Source organism: Gallus gallus, chromosome 1, assembly GCF_016699485.2.
Source record: "Gallus gallus isolate bGalGal1 chromosome 1, bGalGal1.mat.broiler.GRCg7b, whole genome shotgun sequence".
Lineage (NCBI taxonomy): Eukaryota > Metazoa > Chordata > Aves > Galliformes > Phasianidae > Gallus > Gallus gallus.
In genome coordinates this window covers 131,765,382-131,786,985 of record NC_052532.1, presented here as the reverse complement: position 1 = coordinate 131,786,985, position 21,604 = coordinate 131,765,382, and positions in this window count along the sequence as shown.

Below are 21,604 nucleotides of genomic sequence, written 5' to 3'. Positions count from 1 at the left end.
CCTTTTTATGGAGTCTTCTGGAGGAAAGGAGGCAGACGGAGGTTGACTTTAAATCAGTCCAGATGACACACAGTCTGTAAACAGTTCTGCCTTCTAGGAACATTAATATGACTGGAAAAGCCTGAGGAGCCAAATGGCAAGGGCTTAGATTTACTGGATAACCCAAACTAAAATATGCACCCTTTGCTGCTTTTGGGGTTCATTGAATTCCAGCACTAAATATGGAGAAGGTCTGGAGATTACTCTGTGCTTTGAGTCAGCCATCCCTGCCATGCATCATTGTCTCCTTTCCATGCTGATCTCTTCCTTCATTGTGACATGGACTGTTCTGGCCATCCTCCATCTCACCAGCCAAACCTCATTTCATTTTGCTGGGTATCTGATCTCTGATTTCTGTTAGCCACAGTCCTGCCTCCAAAGCCCAGTATCTTTGAATTTTGAGCTCTACCCAGAGCCATTCCAATTGCTGTTTCTCTTCTTGAACTGTATATATATTTTTTTGTTTGTTTGTTTTGTTGTTTTGTTGGTTTCTTTTTTTGCATCAAGGATTATAGCTGAAAAAGAGCTTATAAGCATCAATTATGCTGATAATATGCCTAATGAGCTCATCTTTGATAGCCTAGGCCATTAAGAGCTTAATCTTTGGGTGTGACACTGCTTTTAAGACTAGAAGGAACTTTTCCAGCCAAAGATACTGTATTAACTTGGCCTTTTAGATGTCACACACCCTCCAGCTTGCAATCATCGCTGAGTTCTTGTTATGTGAGTGGGTTGGTTGCTTAGAAGTGGAATATCCATTTTTTCTCATCTTCTCAGAGTCATCAACTTTGATTATGTTTGAAGTATTTTGTATGGTTCAGGAGTTATGTAGGTATGTGAAAATCATCGACCAAAAAATGCCTTTGGCCCGATGATTGCACTGAACAGTTTGAAAATGGCATCCACCTGAACTCTGAGGATGAATACCCTATAGGCAAGGAGAAAGGATCCGAGCTTTATTACTGATGTAAAAGCTTGTGATTTGACTTGTCATGATTTTTGAATGCTTGGAGTTATCGTTATTCTATTTTAAAAATTAATTTTTTCCTATTGTCAGGAGGTGAAGCAAATTCAATTTTAACACACTTTCTAATTTACTAGGCCACTTTTATAATATTTATATAATCCTAAAATAAAGATTTCTTATGTTGAATATTGCCAGAGACATCCATCAGATTACTCCCGATTCTCATAAAGAATCACCTTTGTTCCGAAGGACTTATTTTAATATTAATATGCTTAGTATTATGGAAGCACCCAGAGGCCTCAGTCAGAATCTAGGGCTTGGAGAGCTATAAAAATAGCTGTAAAGACATGGTACCACACATCAGACAAAATCTGTTCTGCCCTTTGCAGATGAGACATATCCCATCTGGCTCTCCATAAAGGGGACAAGCGTACATGTTTCAAACTAAAAGAAGAAAGGCAAGAGGCTTCTAGTGTGAAAGAAAAGCCTGTTAAAAATGCCAAAACCAAATGGTGAGAGGCAACAGCCAAAATTGCATCTTTCCTCATATCTCGGCATTCTGCAGGAGATACATAGATACGTACAATGCAGGTGTGCATGCATACCCAAAGGCATAGGTAACAGTCACAGAATCATAGAATCATAGAACCATTAAGGCTGGAAAAGACCCCTCAGGTCATCGAGTCCAACCAGCAGCCCACCCCACCATGCCCACTGACCACATCCCTCAGTGCCACATCCGCACGGCTCTTGAACACCTCCAGGGATGATGACTGCACCACCTCCCTGGGCAGCTGTGCCAAGGCCTGATCATTCTTTCTGAGAAGAAATGTTTCCTAATGTCCAACCTGAATTATGGACTGCAGACAGTCTTCAAATCCCATTCCTTAGTTTTGCATTCCCAGACAGGGAAGATTTGGGTCACTAAGCGTGCAAGCTCCATGTGTGAAATAACAAGAGAGGTGCTCAGTGTTGCGGCACAGGACCTCATGCCGTGCTGCAACTTTTCAGCATAATGGTATGGTACAGAAGCGAGAGAAATGCTATGTGGATCTATCATGCCTCTCACCTTTTGCATGTGTGTTTTTCCCACCTACTGCTCCCTCAGGGCACCTGCATCCCACATCCTGCATGCTGGGTGTTGCAGGCTTTCCTGCTCCACCGCACCACCTGCCCGACCAGCTGTTCAGCCTGACTCCTGACATTCACAAGCAGGTTGGGTCTGGCATCGGAGTGCTGAGTGGAAGGAGGCTGTAGCACCCTGTTTTTGTTTTTACCTTCTATTGGTGCTTCAGGGGGTGCCACAGCCTTTCTTCCACCACCTGGACTGCCGCATTTGCTCTGTGACCCTGGCTGCGTGCATGTCGCTGGCAAATGAGCCCCGTGGGCTTCTATCTGCTACTGTATGATAAACTAGAGAATAATTGAGTCAAAGTGTAGCAGAGGCTGCAAAGTACAGAAATAACACATTATGGTAAATGCAGTTAGCTTATGTATACTTGTGGAAAAATATGCTTTGCTGATACTTAACAAGCGGTTATATTTGTGTTATCGGGACTAACCATAGGGAGCTGTTGATCATCACTTAGAGGTTTCATATCTGGAACTTTCTGATGATAATCTCAAATAACTGAAAAGAACCAATCCTATTCCGTTTAGCTCAGTAAAGTGTGGTTTTTCATGGAATACAAGCTTATGAGCTGAGGTCTCACTGTGGTCAGTGGAGAGAGGCTGGGACTTTTAGGGCACAAAGAGCAGGTGGGTCAGTAGGTAAGCAGGTCAGGTGAAGTCCATGCTCAAAAGCACTCATCATTTTCCACTAACTGCAGGAGTCATTAAAAGGAAGGAGTCACCCTGGTGGGTATCCAAAGCTGATCGAGGTGAATCTCCCTCCTAATGTCATGCTCAAGCAAGTCCAGAGCACAGAACAGCCACTTCTCCCCTGTGAAGGACAAGACTGAACCAGATGAGGCACACGTAGCAGAAGATGGCCATGTGATGAGCTCGTGGCCACTTGTGCCCTAGCACACCTGCCAACGAAATAAAATCCCCAGTGTTGCTGTACTGGTGACATGGGATGTCCCCTTCCACAATGGGAAAGCATAAGCCATACCATACCCATTTAACCTCTCCTCCTACAGAAATGCTTTTTTTTTTTTTCTTATAACAGCTTTGTGTCAAAGGTTTCCATATCCATTGCTTCAGACCATCAGCTATTGTACCACTGAGTCATAGGGTCACAGCAGAAACAGAAATGCAGGAAAATCTATGTAATTTACCACAGAAAGAGTAAAGGCATGTTTGCTATTTATAGAAAGTGCAATTCGAGAGGAAACAAAAGTGAATATCCTGACAACGGCATTGCCAACTCTTGCTGTTTTATGACGAGTCTCAGTATTTGTTGCTGTCCTTAAAACTACGTATCCTAGTAGAATGGGATCTTACAGGAAACTTAGCTCAGTAAGGCAAGAAACTGGGCTAGAAAAAGCCTGAAGGTGTGAAATCCCAAAGCAGAAAACAAATAGGAGAATGTAAAAAGACATAAATTCAGCTTATGGTTTTGAAAAACACTCTGATTTTTCAGAGCAGTTCTATGAGATTTTTAGTCTCTGGTACTTCTTAACACCGAGGGCTTGGCAACGATTCTGCTCGTTACAGAAACTGCCATAGGATTTCCTGTGCACATGCAATCAAAACCTCACTTTCACATCTCTTTAAAAAGATAATACAGGATATTGCTCCTGAATACTAAATGGAGTGTCATTTCAAATTAAGAGATATTTAATTACCCATTGCAGTTCCTTTTTGTTATATCTAGGTTCCTCAAAAGCCTTCTCCCCAAAAGGCCAATCAAAGCTGCTTGAATGAGTTTTTGGAGGCAGTTTGTCTGTGGGAAGCAGCATCTTCCCTGGAGAGGTAATGGGGAAGTTGGGGGCTCTTCTGCTCTGTGCCGGTTACTCAGGACTGCCAGAAGAGAAAGTTGTGCAGACCAATGCTTTCTGACTAGTCATTGTGGTTAGAGATTCCCCTCTGGATTTTGTAATGCTGCAGGGTGAAAACAAGGCTCCTATTGAGAGCAGCTATGCTGGGCACACAGGGAGAAGAGGTGGCTGCAGGCTCCTTTTCCTCCTGGGAAAACAGTTTTCAGCCTGCTGCAGGTCCAGGCCAGCTCTGATTTACTATCTTTTGCCCTATTGCTGACTCAGAAGGGGCAGGCTTAGTACAAAGTGGTGCAAATGGGCTGTAAAAAACAAGATTTGAAAAGAAAAGGAAGGAAAAAAAAAAAAAGCCCTAAATAGCAGGAGAACTAAAGGGTGACTTTCCTGCCTTTGGGGAATTCATCTGTAAGTAGAACTGATCAGAAAAAAATTCTGGTTCATTGAGCCTGACTGCTGTGTCTGAAACTGAACAATCTGAAGGACTTCTGCTGCAAGGAGGGCAGCAGTCCGTGTGGGGTGGGCTGGGGTTGTGGTGCTGTGTATGGGGAGGTTTCCCCACACTCTCTGTTCTTCCACTCTCCCCTGGAGGCAGGGGTGTCCACAGGTCCCCATCCCCAGCTCAGCAGTACTCCTGCCCCATAGCTGTGGCCCTTCCAGCTATTCTGTCAGTTCCTTAGGCTTCTTAGTGTCTGCTCCTATTAGCGGGGAAACTGTCACATTCAGGATTTTGTTAGCATACATCCTGCAAACTAATCCCAAGAAAAGAGATGGTTTGGGACCAATTTGGACCGTCTATGAAACAGTGAACAACAAAGTAGAATCTCTTTGTGATATTGGCAACTCGAGCTCCTGACTAGTTCTCCTCTTGATACCTGTGCCCAGGTATCCAGCTCAGCTGGATGCTGAGGTCCATCCACACCAAAAAGGCCATGTGCTAAACGGCCACATACCTTAAAAACACCACCCTGTGGTACATGTTAAATTTATCGTCTGTGATTTTATTAGGTGCAACTGACCATAAGAAATAAATCCTCATGAACTTGAGCAGAGTCCTGCTTTTAATAGCAGTATCTAACCAAGTGTTTCTGCAATGTTAAGTAGAACAGGGATGGCCTCTGCTGAAGTTAAAGAGTTCTCACGAATTCTCTAGAATTTCCCAATGATTTAAAAGCCTGTAAGGACCTGGGGACACTCACTGCTTTTTCCTGGTGCAGTAGTGAAATTGGTGTTATCTATATACAGTGATTCATCTTACCGTGCTTTCTAATTCAGCATTCACTAATGCAGTAAGTAAAAGCTTTCACACCAATGAGCATATTAAAATGGGAGGGGAGGCTTTTTCTAATCAACCAGCTTTTCCCAGGCTTAAAAAACATGAATGAAGCCATCCTTCTGATGTGGAAGTAACACTCAGTGGTAGAAAAGCTGGTTGCCTTCTTTCCCTCTGTTGTCCAGAAGACAAAATTTCCAGCCAACATACGTACTATCTCTGTATATAGAGATGTAGAGATGTGATACAGTGTATAGTAATATTATTTTAATCATTGAGGGATTTCAGTTGATCATTGTTTGCCTTAATTAAATCAATCATATTCATTAAACCAAAGCAGTGATTTTGCACTGCAACTCAAGCTCCTGTATGCCTTGCAAGAAAAGCACTGGACCTGAGATAACCAATGTTTTAAATAAGTAATACATGGGAAACCAGAGGGAACGTCAGTGAAAGCGTGGTGTATTAACAGTAGATGGAAGAAATGTGAGAACAGCCAGTGTAATAAATTTAAAGGGTGGAGGAGAACTACAGTGGCAACACAATGTTCTTATCAAAATAAAGCAAATTTTACATATAATGAAGCACCAGCCCACGATTAAAGACTCACTTTCTGTCTGGGTACAACATGAAACAACTCCTCTCCTGCTCTCTGCCCCTCCTTGCCTGGTTCTCTTACTCTCTTAGAGTGCAGACCTTGGCCAGATCAGCACGACAAACTGTTGCAAGGTACGTACATCAATCAGGAGGCTGATGAAGTGTGATCTGCAACCAGCATAGCTGTGCCAGCAGAAACCCCTAGTATAGATTAAGAGTTATCAGCAAAAGTGCTCTTTTAGCAGGATGACTTTTTGTTTGTTTCTTGAGAGGGCTGCAACAAGCTATATCAGCAGAAGCAGAGTTTTCCCAGTCTGTAACCTGTAACTGGAGTATGAACGCTTAGCCAGAGCACCAGCCTGTCAATACCAGCCTACCCCCCACAGCACTCCTAGCATAAATTTGCCTTCCTCCACTCTGGAGTCCAGTGTGAGCATCTCGTAGAGGCATGCCATGGCCTTGGCTCTCTTTCTGCCTCCTTCTTCACTCACTGTCTGGCTTTGCCCTGTATCATTCTGACTCTGTATTTCACCTTAACACCATTTGTTCTGTGCAGTCCAATCTCTACCATAACATTCTCCACACACTTTCTACTCCTTCATGCCTGCCCTCAGAAAACTATCTTCCTATTACCTAGATATGAGCATTTTTGTATCAGACTGCTAATGCAAAGCATATAAAAATAGTATTTTTTTGTTCCCTAAGCTCCTCTAATGTGAAGTAGAAAAATAGTGCATTTGAGTCTTTTATTTGCCATCTGGTATACGAAATGTTGGGACTCACATTTTCAGGCAATCAGGACTAAATTCCTCCTTTAGTTTTTATATTAAAACTGAGATTCTCAGATAATAACACAATCTGAGTACCTGGGGGTTTGAGGATTATTATTTTTTATCACCTGCTTTTGCTGAACAAGCTAGTTCAAGTCCTCGTGTGTTTCTTTGTTCTCTGCCTAAAAACTGGGGAAAGCAGCCTGCACCAACAAGGGGAGAGGGTGCCAAAAGGAAGGGCCTGTACCTGAGCTGCAGTTCCACGGTGGGTGGCTGCTCATGTGGAAGCAATCAGCAAATTTGACAACGCCATTGAAGCTGAATAAGCATCCTTCAGCTTCAGTGCTAAGGGGCCAGTAGCCACAAGGGAGCTGATTTTAGGAGATGTTGCACCCTATCAAAGGAGCGAGGGAACTTCTGGTTCTGCCGTGCATGAAGAATGGCCTTTGGCAGATGACACTTTGAAGAATCACAGAACCAGAGGATGGCTGAGGCTGGCAGGGCCCTCTGGGTGCAGCTGGCCCAACTCCTCTCCAGCAGGGCCACTTAGAGCAGGGTGCCCAGGGCCATGTCCAGGCAGCTGCTGGAGATCTCTGAGGAGACTCCACAACATCTTTAGGCACAGAAGTGCTTCCTGATGTTCAGAGGGAACCCCTAGTGTTCCCATTCATACCCACTGCCTCTTTGGCACTGAGCAGGTACCTGTTGTCCTAGCACTTGTGCTGGTATGTTGAGGAATTAGCATTACCTTAGGGTGAATATCTAGAAATCCAGGAAGTAAGAGATGCTTCATGAAAGAAATCCAGCTATTGCCATGATGCAGGGGTCACTGACTTCAAGGGGCTGAGATGACACCTTATAAAAAGCATGCACAATGCCTTAAGCATCTTTCTTCTGGGAGAAAGAAAACTTAGGAAGCTCTGGCTGATCTTCAGTCATACAAACCAATTCTTGAATCACTTTGCAGATGGGGTGTTCTTTGCAGTTCATTGGCCATGATATGAAAAAGGCACTGCTATGCTTGCTTTTTACGTCATTGACAAGCTGATGGCACAGCTGGGAACTCTCATAATCTACCTTCTCTGGATGTTTCTCTGTACTTTCTGCCCGCTCTATAAAATTATATTTTTCTCCCCTAGTGGTGGTTTTAATCATGTTATGTGAAATACTGGGAGGGATTTGTTAATTGTCCCACAAATTGAAGAGTCCGAAAGACCCCAGGAGAAGGTGAAAGCAATGCTTTGAGTTGGTATCCAATTAGCATTTATCAACAAACAGATTTAAAAGCTAATATTAGTACAAGCTTACTAATAAAAGGAAGTATTTGTGTAGTTTCACTCCCACTCATTTTCACCTTGAAATGTTTTAGGAGATGATGACCTGGAAAAGTGAGCAAATGGTGAGTACTGCACAGACTGTGGGCAGTAGGAAAAATTGTTTGTCTAAATTCAGTGTTGTGACAACTTTGTGACAGAGACATCAGGCCCTGGCGTCCCTGGAGTGTAGGTGGGTGGGTGAGTCACTTACTGCTGTCCTTACGTGCCGTAAGTAGGTGGTTTTACTCAGTTGTCAGAGTATGGCCCTTCCATTTTTATTCAGTGAGAGACACCACCATTTAAAAATGGATTTATTTTGGCTAGTACTAAAATGTCCAGTGTCATTTTTTTTTCATTCTGAGCAGTGAGCAGCTTAAAAACAATACATTTAAACCTGTCCCCGGCATTTACCAGTCCCATAGACGCAAACCACTTTGTCTGCTTTAACACAGTGTAAAATGTCCGAATGCAGGAGGTATGGCATAAAGTAAGAGGAGCAAAATTGCAGCCCAATTGTTCTGTGGATGTTTTTCATCGCTGGTCGTGCTGCCTGTGACAGAAGCCATACATAGAAAAAGGTGTAGGAAAAATGAGCAGACAGCCCAACGGGCAACTCGCTTATCTTATTCCAGACACCACTTCCTCAAAGGACTAAAAAAATGTGCCGATGCAAAAAATCTGGTATTGCTGTTATCTAAACGGGAGTTTACCACTGGGTTCCCTGAGAATGATTTGGTTAACTGCAAAAATATATCGGTGTTATTAGCGCATGATGTTAAAGAGAAACTTCAGAGTTTCTCTAGAGGACGTAACCTTTTGCCAGGGACCAAACACTGCTGGTTGACAATTGCATGGCTGTGAGGATATCATTCCAGAGCTATCCCAGAAGGGTTCATCTGCTGAAGTGCTCCTGTTAGCATTACTAAAATTGAAACATTCCTCCACACTAGGATACGTTTGCGTTAGATTCCCAAATTCTGAATTTTGGGACAAATTTCCTAAAACTTCAGGAGAAAGCCCTACAAACACTGGAATCACGAATGTCCAAACCAGTCAGCTACAGTTTGACAGTTAGAAGGGCCTGTGGTGAAAGATACTTGTTCAAAACTGTCATTCATTTTTCCAAGAGACCTCCCTCCTCATTCTCCTATGGTCTTAGGAAAGTGGGCTGAGACCCCCAGAGCAGCACCAATTCTGCAGTTCTAGCAAGTTTCAGGTTCAGAAACTGGTTAGCTGGGTTCAGGTTGATTTTTCTCCTCTTGGAGAAGGAAGAGCTTGTACTAAATTTCCTTTTTCCTCCCTATTGTTTTCTGTAGAGAATTTTCCTTGGATATGCCGAGGTACAGACCCATTTTTGTATTTCACCCAACACAGTCTTACTGACCTTTATCCAAAAAGGAAGGGCCTTTCCTTGCTCCTTAGATATCCGGCTCTACTGTATTGGTATCCTGATCCCCAACAGCTGCAGGCATGGCCGCTAGTTCTAAATGCCTTCAGGCTTCTCCAAAGTGTCTTTTTTTTTCCTTATTATTTCACTTCTTCCTGACAGCTGTCTTGTTTAGCCTTCTACCACATTCACTTTACTCATCCTTGTCAGTTCAACCCAATCCATGATTTGTTTGCTCCTTCCTGAAGGAACAGGTTGCCTAGAGATGTGGTGGATGTCTCATCTGTGGAGACATCCCAGGTCAGACCAGCCAGGACTCTGAGCAACCCAATCTAGCTAGAGGTATCCCTGTTCATTGCAGGGGAATTGGACTAGATGGCCTTTAAGGGTTAATGATTCTATGATATGAATCTCCTTCTCTCTCATGGTCGTTGTTTTTCTTGAACTCAACGAGCTCAGTTGGTTCTCCCTGTCCCGATGAAAACATTCCCAACAGTTTGCATCTATAAACATCTTCCTAACACTGCTATTTCAGATAAGAGTCTTGAATGCCACAGAACAAATGGTTCTGTCCTTAAAAGGTATGGGCAAATTTGAGTTTGGAACAAGTAATCACAACACTAATGCTAATTGATTTATACCGGTGACAAAATTAGTCTGTTTTCTGCTTAAAATAACTATGCAGAATAAAAGATACATATTCTATGCAGCTGTACAGTTCATTAATCCTCACTGGCTATGTTTGTTGTGGTAGAGTGGCCAACTTTATTTTCTTTTTTAAGATTTTTAGCCATAAAAATATTTCAATTTCTACTAATATGCCTTTTTTTTTTTTTTTTTCCCCAAGATTGGACAGTTCATACTTTTTATAGGTTTTGGAGGATTAGCTCTTGTATACAGCATACTTATTTTAGTACAAGAAAGACTGGTCATGCATACTTGTAAAGTTACAGTTAAATTTACTGCTAGAAATAGATGCCTAGAAATGCACATTATTTTGAAAACTAGTAACATAGAGAAGAATAATTTATAGTGAATATTTAAAGTTTCACTCCAGTTTTCTGTCAAAGGATAAGGAGTGAACATGAATAGAGTTTGGAATGGAGTTAGCAAATAAGTTCAGACTAAGAAATGAATGTGCAGGTGCTGTCTTTCTAGCAACCAGTTTGGCAGATGTCATAATAAAAATGCATCATTTTCTGAAGTTTCTTTTTCCAGCATATCCTTCAGCTGAAAAAATGCAGATAATTTTTAAAAGCCCATTTAGTGACCAGACGTGAACTATATTCACATAATTAAAACAATTAAATCCATACTAAATGTCAAGGAAAATTTTTGCAAGCTGCATGATTACAAAGACAGGGGGATATAGCCTGGCTCTGGCCAAGAAATAAAGTCGTTTGAGTCATGGTTGAATACCCATGGTCTGGAAAGTTTCATGTAAGTCTGCTGTTAAGCTGTGCCCACTCTGTAGGTCAGCTCCACCACAGTGGATGAGGATTTGTAGAACAGTTTACTAGAATGTTGTCTTTGCTTTCACCATGGGTAAATCCAAGGATGTATTTCTTTACTCTGTCTCTAGCGACAAGGTCTGGCACAAGGCTGGATTGCCACCCACTTGTCCAAGATAGCAGGTTTCCTAATTAGCTCTTTAGGGATTGCCTGACATGGGAACCACCTCTCTCTGTGGGTCAGTGTAACAGAGTTTTCTGCAAAGGGCCCTTAATCTTCCTTGATCCTGCTGCAACAGTCAACACTTTCTAGTGCACTTGCTGATGGGGTGAAAATAGGAGAGGGCAGAACCCTGCTGAGTACCCAGCAGAAGTCCACAGAGATTTGTAACTCACACTGTGCTCAGAGAAACAGCTATAAATACTTTGGTCAAAAAAGTTCTGTTTTTTTTTTTCCCCTTTTTTCACCTCCTGCATGCCACTGGACAGCTGGTTTCAAAGTCGTATTGGTAATAATATAGTGGATGTGGCAGTTTAGTGAACAGTGAAGAAAAAGAAAGGTGCAGCTGTGGAAGTCCAAGCAGAAACAGGGAGAAAGACATTCAGTAAGCTCCTTTTGTAGAGGAATACCACCAGAAGACATGCATACGAATCTAATCAACTGACATGTGTGTACCCACAGAGCAAACAATTACTCTGATGCATTGCCCAGGATCTGCCTTGGTAATGGAGGAATGTAGCAGGCTTTGTGCAGGATGTTGGCTGCAGCATAGAGGTGTGCAAAAGACAATGAAGCATTTAAAATTCAACACTGTCTATGCAAGAGGCAATGAAGCAGGAATAGCCTCATTTGGAGCAGATTCCCTTTACAAGGTATGGGAGGACAAGCTGTCAGGCAGCTAATAACTACTTATAACCTTGCATTGACTTGAATTCATTTAGATTGGTATAAACAGCGGAATATTGACCGTGCTGCTTTAAAAATAGGTCAGACGGGACATTATTAGAATTTCCCCTTCCTCCTCCTGGTGTTTTATATCTGCACCTGAAAAACTAAAGGGAAAAAAATGCAATTCTGCTGAAATGACCTGCTGCAACTAAAAAGCCCTCAAGTCCTCATACTCTCACAGGACATGGTAAGTGCAAATAAATCAGCATTTGCTTTTGTTTCTATAATTCCATCCTTCTCAACGTGCAGAAGCTACGGTGAAGCACAACTTTGTTTCTGTCCAACACCTCTTCCAAAGTCAGTGAGTGCTGACACAGGCTCTTTTGTTATCACTGAAGTCCACACAGCCTTGCCAGCTTGGCAGTAATCTGTGATTCAGAATGATAAGTAGGCCAAAGTGCCTTGATATCTCCAGCCTCAGCATAGTACCTATTTCCCCTTAATTACAAAATCGCTATGGCTACATTAAATCCCAGCTGCTTCTTGCTGTGTTCCAGTTCCAATTCACTTCAGTGGGCACTTTGGCTAGGACGTCTTGATTGAAGCACTTTTTTCACTCTACCCTTTCTTTTCCAGCCCAGTACATACTTGCAGCACTCACACCTTTGTTATCTTTTATCGCGGTGGCCATGATCTCCTGTGGGGCTGGCACTTGCTTGTCTCCATTCACAGCCTTAACAAAAAGGGCACATCTGTGTGTACCTTTGAGTAGCATGGTCAGTGAGCGTGACATCCACGTGCAGTCATAGGAAGCGCAAGGGAAGACCAGCTGCTGTGTCCTTGCCCTTCTGCATGCCTTGGCTGGTTGATACTTAGTGTTGTAAGGACAGATTACACGGATGTTTTCTGCAAAAAATACACAACCAAACATCATGATCTCCAAGTCAGTGCTAGCTAATAATAGCAACTTTATGCTAAAAGTGTTGTAGTCCCTACAGGGAGCAAACACGGCTTCAGGGAGCAAGGACCTGTGGTGAGCATTTCCATCTCACAGCTATTTCAGTTGCCCACAGTCCATAACTGTATTCTGAAGCCAGGAAAAAGTCTCTATCCTGTCTGTTTTTTACATTATGTGAATCTCAGTGGCGACCCAGAACTATCTTGATGGGTCCCTGGGGAGGTCAGGCTGACGAGGTCAGGAAATGATGAGCACTCATGTTTGTTGTAACTGTGATTTATTTCCCGTGCAAAATTCACTTATCTCCATAAAGATGTGCAGACTATTGTGGAGTCTACATAAACTGCTTCACATTCATCACTCAGATGCTTTTTTGGGGGCATGCTGGGGCTGTCGGTTCACTGGAACTAGTTCCATCTTTAATTCCTGCTAATGTACACTAGGAGATTGTGTCTAATTCAATTTGTAAAAACATAAAGCGCTGTTTAAGGGGAACTCATATGTGGTTATATGAATTTGTAACTCAGATGCCTCTGTAATTCCTTTCGATGTCATTAATTTGATTTGCTGAATTACTATTTACAGACTCTAGTTCCATCTACAGCAGAATAAACCTCAGAGATGGAACCACAGTAAGTGCTTTTTGGAGTTTGCTGCTGTTCTGTGCAGTAGCACTGGAGAATACAGATGACTTTTCATATTTTATCTTCAGTCCTGTAAATTCATTAGTATCATTACACAGAAACATCAAACATCCTAGCACTGGCAAATGAAAGATGAAACAACAAGAAGAATACTTTAAGAGATTACCGATACTGCTTTTGTTCTCTTAGGTACCACCATAGTCCAGCAAGAGTGGGAATCAGTAATAGTGAAGTCAAGACAATTTAGGTCTCAGTGTATCACAAGTATAACAGAAAACCACTGCATCGATACGGTAGCTTGGCCTTCTGACAGCTTTTTTGGTTTAATTTTTATTTATTTATTTATTTATTTATTTTGTAGCTGACCTCATGTGCAGTCATCCAAGTTGCAGCAATCCTAAGCAGACAATAGAAACCATCCACACCTTTTTGTGGTGAGTTAAGCTGATGTGTAGGAGGAGGGTCCTATAAGCTTTGCGTTTCCAAACATCAGAGATAACCTTGATTTTGAAAACTTTCTCTGGCATTTTGCTTTCTGTATTTTATTCTGTCAGAAGCAACGCCTCTTTAACCCTCCCAGCCTAACTAGTCCCATTCAGCTGGGTTATTCTCATATCTAACTGATATTAGGGAACTTCTTTGTCCCATGGTCTAAATGTCCATTAGAGGCCATTGTGGTATTTCAAGAGAATCCTGACTGGTGAGGATGGCCAGGAGATTTGCTCCCAATGCACTCTTCTCTGAGCTGCAAGAATGGTGTGGGGGCAGCCCTGAGGCCCAGGAGCAAGATGCTGCCCAGCCATTGAATCTTAGGCTGGGAGCTCAGCTGTAGCACTAGAGTTCCACAGGGATTAAGAGCAGGGCGGATGCATCAGTTTGAGGTCTAGATGTAAATATCAGGCATGGCAAGCAGCTGGAGAACAGAAAATGGCAGTAAAACAAGTCTTAGCTGAAAAGGGTGTAAATTACTCAGAAATAATTCAAAATGCGTGGGGAAAAGCTAAATGGAAAAGAAATATTTTCCTGAGCATTAACATTTTTCCCTTCCAAAAAACAGTTCTGTTCTGTAAAAATCCTGCAGGAAGAAATTAAAAGGGAAAGACTCCACCTATCTTTGAGAAAGATATAACATTCGTTTTTCTTTTCTCTTCTCCCCCTCTCCTCCCCCTTCTCCCCCCCCACTGGATAGTTGAGTGCAAAATTCATAAACAGATTACTTTGTACTTTTTTCTTCTTTCTTCTTTTTTTTTTTTTTTTTCCTGGTTTGCCCCTCATTAAACTGTAAGTGCTGGGGAAAGAAATGAGCCTTATCTGGTTTCTGGTTTACTACCTGCCTAACCATTATCAGCTGGCATCAGGTAAAGAAATGAGGCTGAAAGAGTGAGGGACAGGTGCAGATGCTGGAAGCCAGAGAGGTCAAAGGAGTCACGCTGATGAAAGGAATGAGAATTTTTCTTAACGCTTTGCTTTAAAATGATCTGTTCCATCAGTGGGACAAGAGTGACTCCTGCTTCACCCATGGATTTGCATCTTGTGGTTGGATTCTCAGGTGTCTAATAAAGGAGAAGCGGTAATCAAGAGGTGTACTGTGTTCAGTTTTGGGCCCTTTGCCACAAGAAAGGCATTGAGGACCTGGTGTTTGTCCACAGAAGGGCAATGGAGCTATGAGGGGTGTGGAGCACAAGTCATATGGGGAGTGGTGGAGGGAACTGGGGTTGTTCGGTCTGGAGAAGAGGAGGCTCAGGGGAGACCTTATCGCACTCTACTCTGAACTGAATGGAGGCTGTGGTGAGGTGGGGGTCGGGCTCTTCTCTCAGGTAGTGACGATAGGATGAGAGGGAATGGCCTTAAATTGCCCCAGGGGAGGTTCAGGTTGGATATTAGAAAACATTTCTTCTCACAAAGAGCAGTGAGGCAGTGGCACAGCTGCCCAGGGAGGTGATGCAGTCACCGCCCCTGGAGGTGTTCCAGAACCGTGTGGATGTGGCACTGAGGGACGTGGTCAGTGGGCATGGTGGGGGTGGGCTGCTGGTTGGACTGGGTGATCTGAGAGGTCTTTTCTGATCTTCATGATTCTACGACAGTGACTCTATCATGTGCAATTCTGTTGATTGAAGACATGAGATAATGCTAGTGCCTTTCCCTCAGTGGGTGTATTTTTAATGATCTCTCTCAGTACTTGGTAGCCTATTCTCATAAAGCTGCTTAGATCTTAGTATCACACTTAGTTCACGTCAAATTTGATTGAAATTAAATAAATGATGCAAGAAATCGTGGGCTGGGGGTAGGGAAGAAGATGGGGACATGCAGGACCAAACGCTCAAGCACAGCAAGACTGCAGAAGTCTTGCATTCTGTATGGAAAAACAAAATAATGAAAAGAACAAACTCACAGAACATTATTTCTATATTCCTGGCATTTTTTTTTTCTGTTTCCTTGAAAGGTTGAATGAAGAATTAGGAGTACAGCCTAAAAACAATGCAGCTGCTGCGTGTCATCAGATTGGAGTGTTTTGCATCGAGCTGTTTATCTTGGAGTTTGATAAAGCAGCAGAGTGTAAGTGCCTCCTCCTTAGGGTCCCCATAGAAATCTAAAGATACATCTTGTAAGGGTGTGTCTTAAACAAAAGGAAACAGAGGTGGCTACTATGGTGCTCGGAACCGAGGAAGAAAATAACTTGCTGGAGTGAGCTACCCTTTTCCTCCCGAGCAGGGTGAGACCAGTGCACTGAATCAAGCCCAGGCTCCAGATGCCATGTGCAGTTAGAGATGGCTTCCTGCCAGTGAGTTTCCACAGCAAACAAGAAAAGGCGAACTTGTGGTGCACAGAGAGGCAGTGAACAGGGTGGTGCTTTCTAGTGTGGAGGAATTCTAAGGGCTGTAGTGCAGTACCATTTTAGCCTGAAAGAAAGGAGGCAATGTTCAACTCTGATCTTAATTTTTGTGAGCTTAACCATGTCAGTAGTTCAGTAACATTTTGTCTGTTTGATATAATACTGTGTTCATGCTTTTCTGTGAGCCATGTTTCCATGACTCGGGGAGGCTTCCAGTATTGCTAATCCAACACTGCAGTAGATCAGAAACAATATCTATGAGGGCTGTTCTGAAAGTAGCACCTCCTATTTTTATCATGTTGGCCCATAACATCAGAGACAGATGTTGGTGGGATGACAATAGAGGTTGGACCTTCCCACCAGTATTCCATTACATGTTGTTGTCACGCGACAGATGGCAGCAGAGGGGCATTCTGACAGAGTGGCATCTGATATGAAGGTGTTTATGAAGCAAAGGTGTTGAATTTCTCCATGCAGAAAAAATGGCCTCCATTGACATTCATGGATACTTGCTGAGTATTTATGGAGACCAAACAGTGTATTTGAGCACAGTCAGGTGGTGGATGGTGTGTTTCAGCAGTGGCAACAGCCATGTGAAAGATGAGCCACATTCCAGACAGCCATGCAGATGTTTACGAGCACAGCATGCAGGTTCTTGTTCATTGCTGGCAAAAATGCATAGCTAATGGTGGTGGCTATATTGCAAAATAGTGTTTCACAGCTGAGAACAGTGTTATTGTGCTCTTTGTATCTGTTGTATTTTCCATGGAAATAGATAACAGAGATTACTTTTGGAGCAACCAACATAGATCAATCTTCAGTTGAGCCAAGCGGAGTCAATTGCATTTGGCAGTACATCACTAAATGTCCTTATCTGGAAGTAACGTTTGTCCTTATCACTTTCAGGAGTCTTTTAGAAACCCCAACAGTCATTCCAGATTTGCTGCTTTCATTGGTTAGAGGAGAGCTAAATGCTCTTGTTCTATTCTGGTTCCCACAGAAGCACCTGGCCCCGAGTCCCTGGTTGGGAAGCTGCAGCCCTTGTTTATGGATGTACTGCTAGGGTTATAAGGAAAAGCAAAGGAATGCATCAACCCTACAGCAAACCATCTGGGACATTTCTACATGGGCTTGCATCTTCATAGGAATACTGTGGAGGATCACAGATTGAAAGCTATAACTTCAGCTGACTACAGCAGCAGCCTGAGTAGCAGGAAACTTAGTATGGGATAACGGCTTGGGTTTTGCATGTAATTCAGTCAGTGACCATAGCTGACTTCTGTGCCCTGGCAAACAGCTGAGATAAAGAAATAAAAGAAAACACAAAAACATAATGAGAAACAGATGCTACTGCTGAGTTGGTTGGTCTGCAGTGAGAACTCAAATTATAGAAAGTACTTCCATACTATTTCAGACACATTTTCTAAACAATAAATAATTATTAGTTCTCTGCTAGTCCAGAATTTTGGAACATAATCACAGGACTGAATGGTGCCCAAGGTGCAGACGTGACTGACGAAGCATGCAATTAAAGCATGCTGCATGTTTGACCTCTGTTGCTGATGTGGAAAGGCTGTGTGTTACTTACTGCATATAGCAGGACTGCTCCTGCATATTGGGTACATATGGCTTTCCAGTGATTGTTCACCTTGACTGCATGGGAGAAGGGGGAACCCAGAGAGGTGCCGCAAGGAACATGGTCTGTTTCTCTGAGATAGGATCGAGATGCTCAAGCTGAGTACCTGCACATCTTACAGAGGTGTGTGGGGTGAGTCGTGGGGGTCACAACACTACCATGTTGAATGAGGTTCCTCTTAAGGCCCTCCAGCAAAGAGAACTGAGCAGCACAGCTCTGCAGAACGGGATTGGGGCATTTCACATTCTGTTGAGCCCCAACTTCCAGCTTGTGATTTTTTCCTTCCCTTAAACGGTGCCCAAAGAACGCTCCACTTCAAGTTAATGGCTTTTTGTTTGGATGTTTGGTTTGCTTTTGCTAGATTTGATGTGTAGGTTCTCATCATGCACACGATAAAAACACTGCCCAGTGTTTATTCATTCTTCTCACTAATTCTTCCCAGTGCACGTATGTGAATACGTATACATTGCTGGTACATATAGAGACATAGCTACGCTTTCAGCACTGTCTGAGGAACAATTATTTCTGAAACCAAAAGTTGACACATCAAATTGCCTCCAAATTACACATTTCACCTGCATGGCCATTGTTTCTTTACTTTGTTAAAATCAAAGAACAACACACAGTTATCTTTAAGCTACAGCTGTCGCTCATGTTTTTGTTCCCACTCTTCTCCTAATGCCACACAGTACATAAAGTCTGAACTTCTGCACATTGTTGCCACGTGATCTCTGTATGGCTCATTTCTATATCTCTGTCTGCTTAGAGATTGCTTTTTTATGGTGCAGCACTTTAGAATGAGTTCTGTTACAATTCAAGATGAACTCATTTTAGACAGGGTACATATATATGGGAGTGTGTGTGTATTTGAAACAGTGCTGTCACTTGTCAGCAGTGGAAATATAGCCTGAGCACTGCAACTGTGGGTTCGGTGTATTTCTTCCATCACAATTATCTGAAGATGCAGCGACCCGTTCTAGTCAAAAAGCAGCCACATAACATTTTAGGAGCCTAGTAGATTAAAGTATATTTCTGATTCATTTGTCACTTAAACAGCCCTGACTGCTCAGTGTGAACTGGGGATTTAACAGCGACTCCCAGCTGAAATGAATGGTGTTTGCTTGGCTGAGCATCTTAGTCAGCTTTGAAAATTTTAAACATGGATGTATCCCCACTGGCCTTTGGGGATCTCCAAGGAATAAACACAACTGTTCTCTCAAGACATTCCTGCTTGGGGGAAAGCAGACAGGTGATGGCACATGGTGATCAAAGATGCTAATGTCATCAGGGAGCTCTATGGATACCACTTAGGTAGCTGATTCACAGACACAGCCAGGAGCAGATTGCAAGTCAGTGCCATCTGTGTAGTCTCAGAGATGTAAGCAGCGCTGAAGCCAACTAGATGAGAACATCTAGCTTTTATACTACATCACAGCCTTAACCACAATATGGAAGTTTGTGCAAGTCTGTCTTTGCCAGATTGTCAACCTCAAGTGACAGCTGTCCAAGCAAAGGCTTGCAGCACTGACTGACATTCTGCAAAGAATCCCATCCTGCTTCATCCACTTACGTCAGCCAACAAAGGGGGAGGAGTCTAAACCCCAAATTTCTCTCTCTTAAAAAAAAATTCCTAGCACTTCGAGAACCTCAGTATTTAGGCAAAGACTACTGGCAGAACAGAGGAAGAGGAGGGAAAAAAAGGCCATCCTTCCTGCTCCTAAGTCCCGTCTCCTATAGACAGCAGTCCACACTCAGCTATCACTTGTCCTTCAGCAGCAGCTGTCTGACCTGCAATGAAGCTGATCCTGTTCAGCACTGCCCAGGCACATTCCCCTAGGAAAACATGGTCACAGGTGAACTATCTCCAATGCAGCACTGTAGCCCTTGCTCTTCTCTTAATAGTATATTGCCTCAGATAGGATATGGAATCATAGAATCACAGAATAGCTTGAGTGGGATGGGAGCTCAAAGCCCAGCTAGCCCCTACTCCCAGCGTGGGTAGGGCTGTCCCCCACCAGCTCAGGCTGCCCAGGGCCCCATCCAAGCTGGCCTTGAGCGCCTGCAGGGATGGGGAACCACAGCTTCTCTGAGCAGCTGTGCCAGCGCCTCACCGCCCTCTGAGTGAAGAATTTTCCCTTAAAATCTAACCTAAATCTCCCCTCTACCTACGAAGCTTAAACTGAGCAGAACTGAACAATCTTTCTCTAAACCAGTAAGACTTTCTAGAGGAAGCATCAGAACAATCTCTCTCCCAGAATAGAGCTGGCACAATAACATCTTGGCACAAACAGATCTGAAAGAGTTTTGCTAAAAACAATGATCATCTGTATTTTGCTGACAGAAGAACAGAATTAGAGACAAACTATGACTTGGCCAACATCTTGCAAGCTGATAAAGCCAAGCAGAGCACCCAGACCCTTTCCTTCAAGATGCAGTCACTCACTGAAGACCACATGAATTTCCACGAATCTTTGGCCCACTCTAAATACTGAAGAATTGGTTATATTGGAAAACGTCTGCATTTTTAAAATATTTCAAAGTTCTACTCACAAAAGAAAAAAAAAAGAATGGCACATGGTCTCTACAGTGACCTCTTATAACAGCTCTGCAGGGTAAGTATAGCTGATACTACATGCATTTTGACTCCATGACCCACAATCTTTGTTCAGCTTCTTTGGATTCTGGGTGGGAAAGGAGCTGAGAGAAGGAGCTTTATGCAGCACAGAACTGTGTAAAAATATCTGTTCTAGCCTGTAGTGAGAGCATCTGGGCTAGGCAGAAATGTGAGGGCATGCCTGACAGCAAGCGTACACTGTATAGTACCACAAGGAAAAGAGCAGTCCAAGTTTACCTCAAGCAATGTGTCTCTGACACAGCACAGGGCCATGCAAAAATCCTACTCTGTTCATGCTGGCTGTGTTGTTTCTAAGGATCTCTGTTTTGGACTGCACTGTGCAACAAAAGTGTACGCAGAGCTACTAGCTGCCCCACGTACGCCTGTGCTGCCTGTCTGCACACACATGCTCAGCTGCAACTGAGTCTCATCATTCATCATAGCCAAATTATGTGACTTGCTCTGGGGTGAGGAGAAGGGCAGTCCTTGAAGTACATCTAGTCTGCCTCAGGAGGAGAGAAATTTCACTGGGCAATTCACTAGAAAGAATTGTCTTACAGTGCTGGGAAGTAGGATGCAACTCCTTAAGTCTTAATAAGTCCATGGGCAAAGGAAGCATCAGGTTGTTCTCTGAGAAAACTTGATGCTGAGAAAATCAGACCAAATTTCTTTGTTTACAGCGGTGGCACTGGTTTCTCATGAAGGCAGAGCATTGATTTGAAGAGAACTTTGCTTTTATGGGACAATAGGTCAGGATGTCACGCACCACTCTTCCTCTGCAGCCCAATGACAACGGCTGAGGAAGAGGAGATAGCTCTGCCTGTCAGCTCTCCAGCCCCCAAACAGTGAGATAGAAAGCGTGATTCCTTTTCAGCCTTTGAGTGGTTTGGAAGAGAAATTCCAACCTTTTCATTCTGTCCATACTGAATGTGAAGGATTGCAAAACAAGCACTATGCTCCTGGGGAATAGTTAAGGCAGCAAACAGGCAAGGCTATTGGGGAACTTTCAGGGAGTGGGCTCACACCATAGCTAAAGATGACCCAGGAAAGCTTTAGATGTCCTACACCCCTGGACATGTTTTCTGCACACGTTGTTTGCTGTTTTGTGGTATAGTGGAACGGAGTTTTCCTGCTTCATCAAGGAACGTATGGGACACTCACTGGGTATGTGCATCTGTAGGGTGCTTCTGGGGTTGTTGACACGTCCGGTGTGGACAGAGTGCTTTACCCTGCATTGAAATGCTTCTCAGCAGCCTCCCCTTTCCCTGCCAGGAGCTTGGCCCAGCCCGTGTGT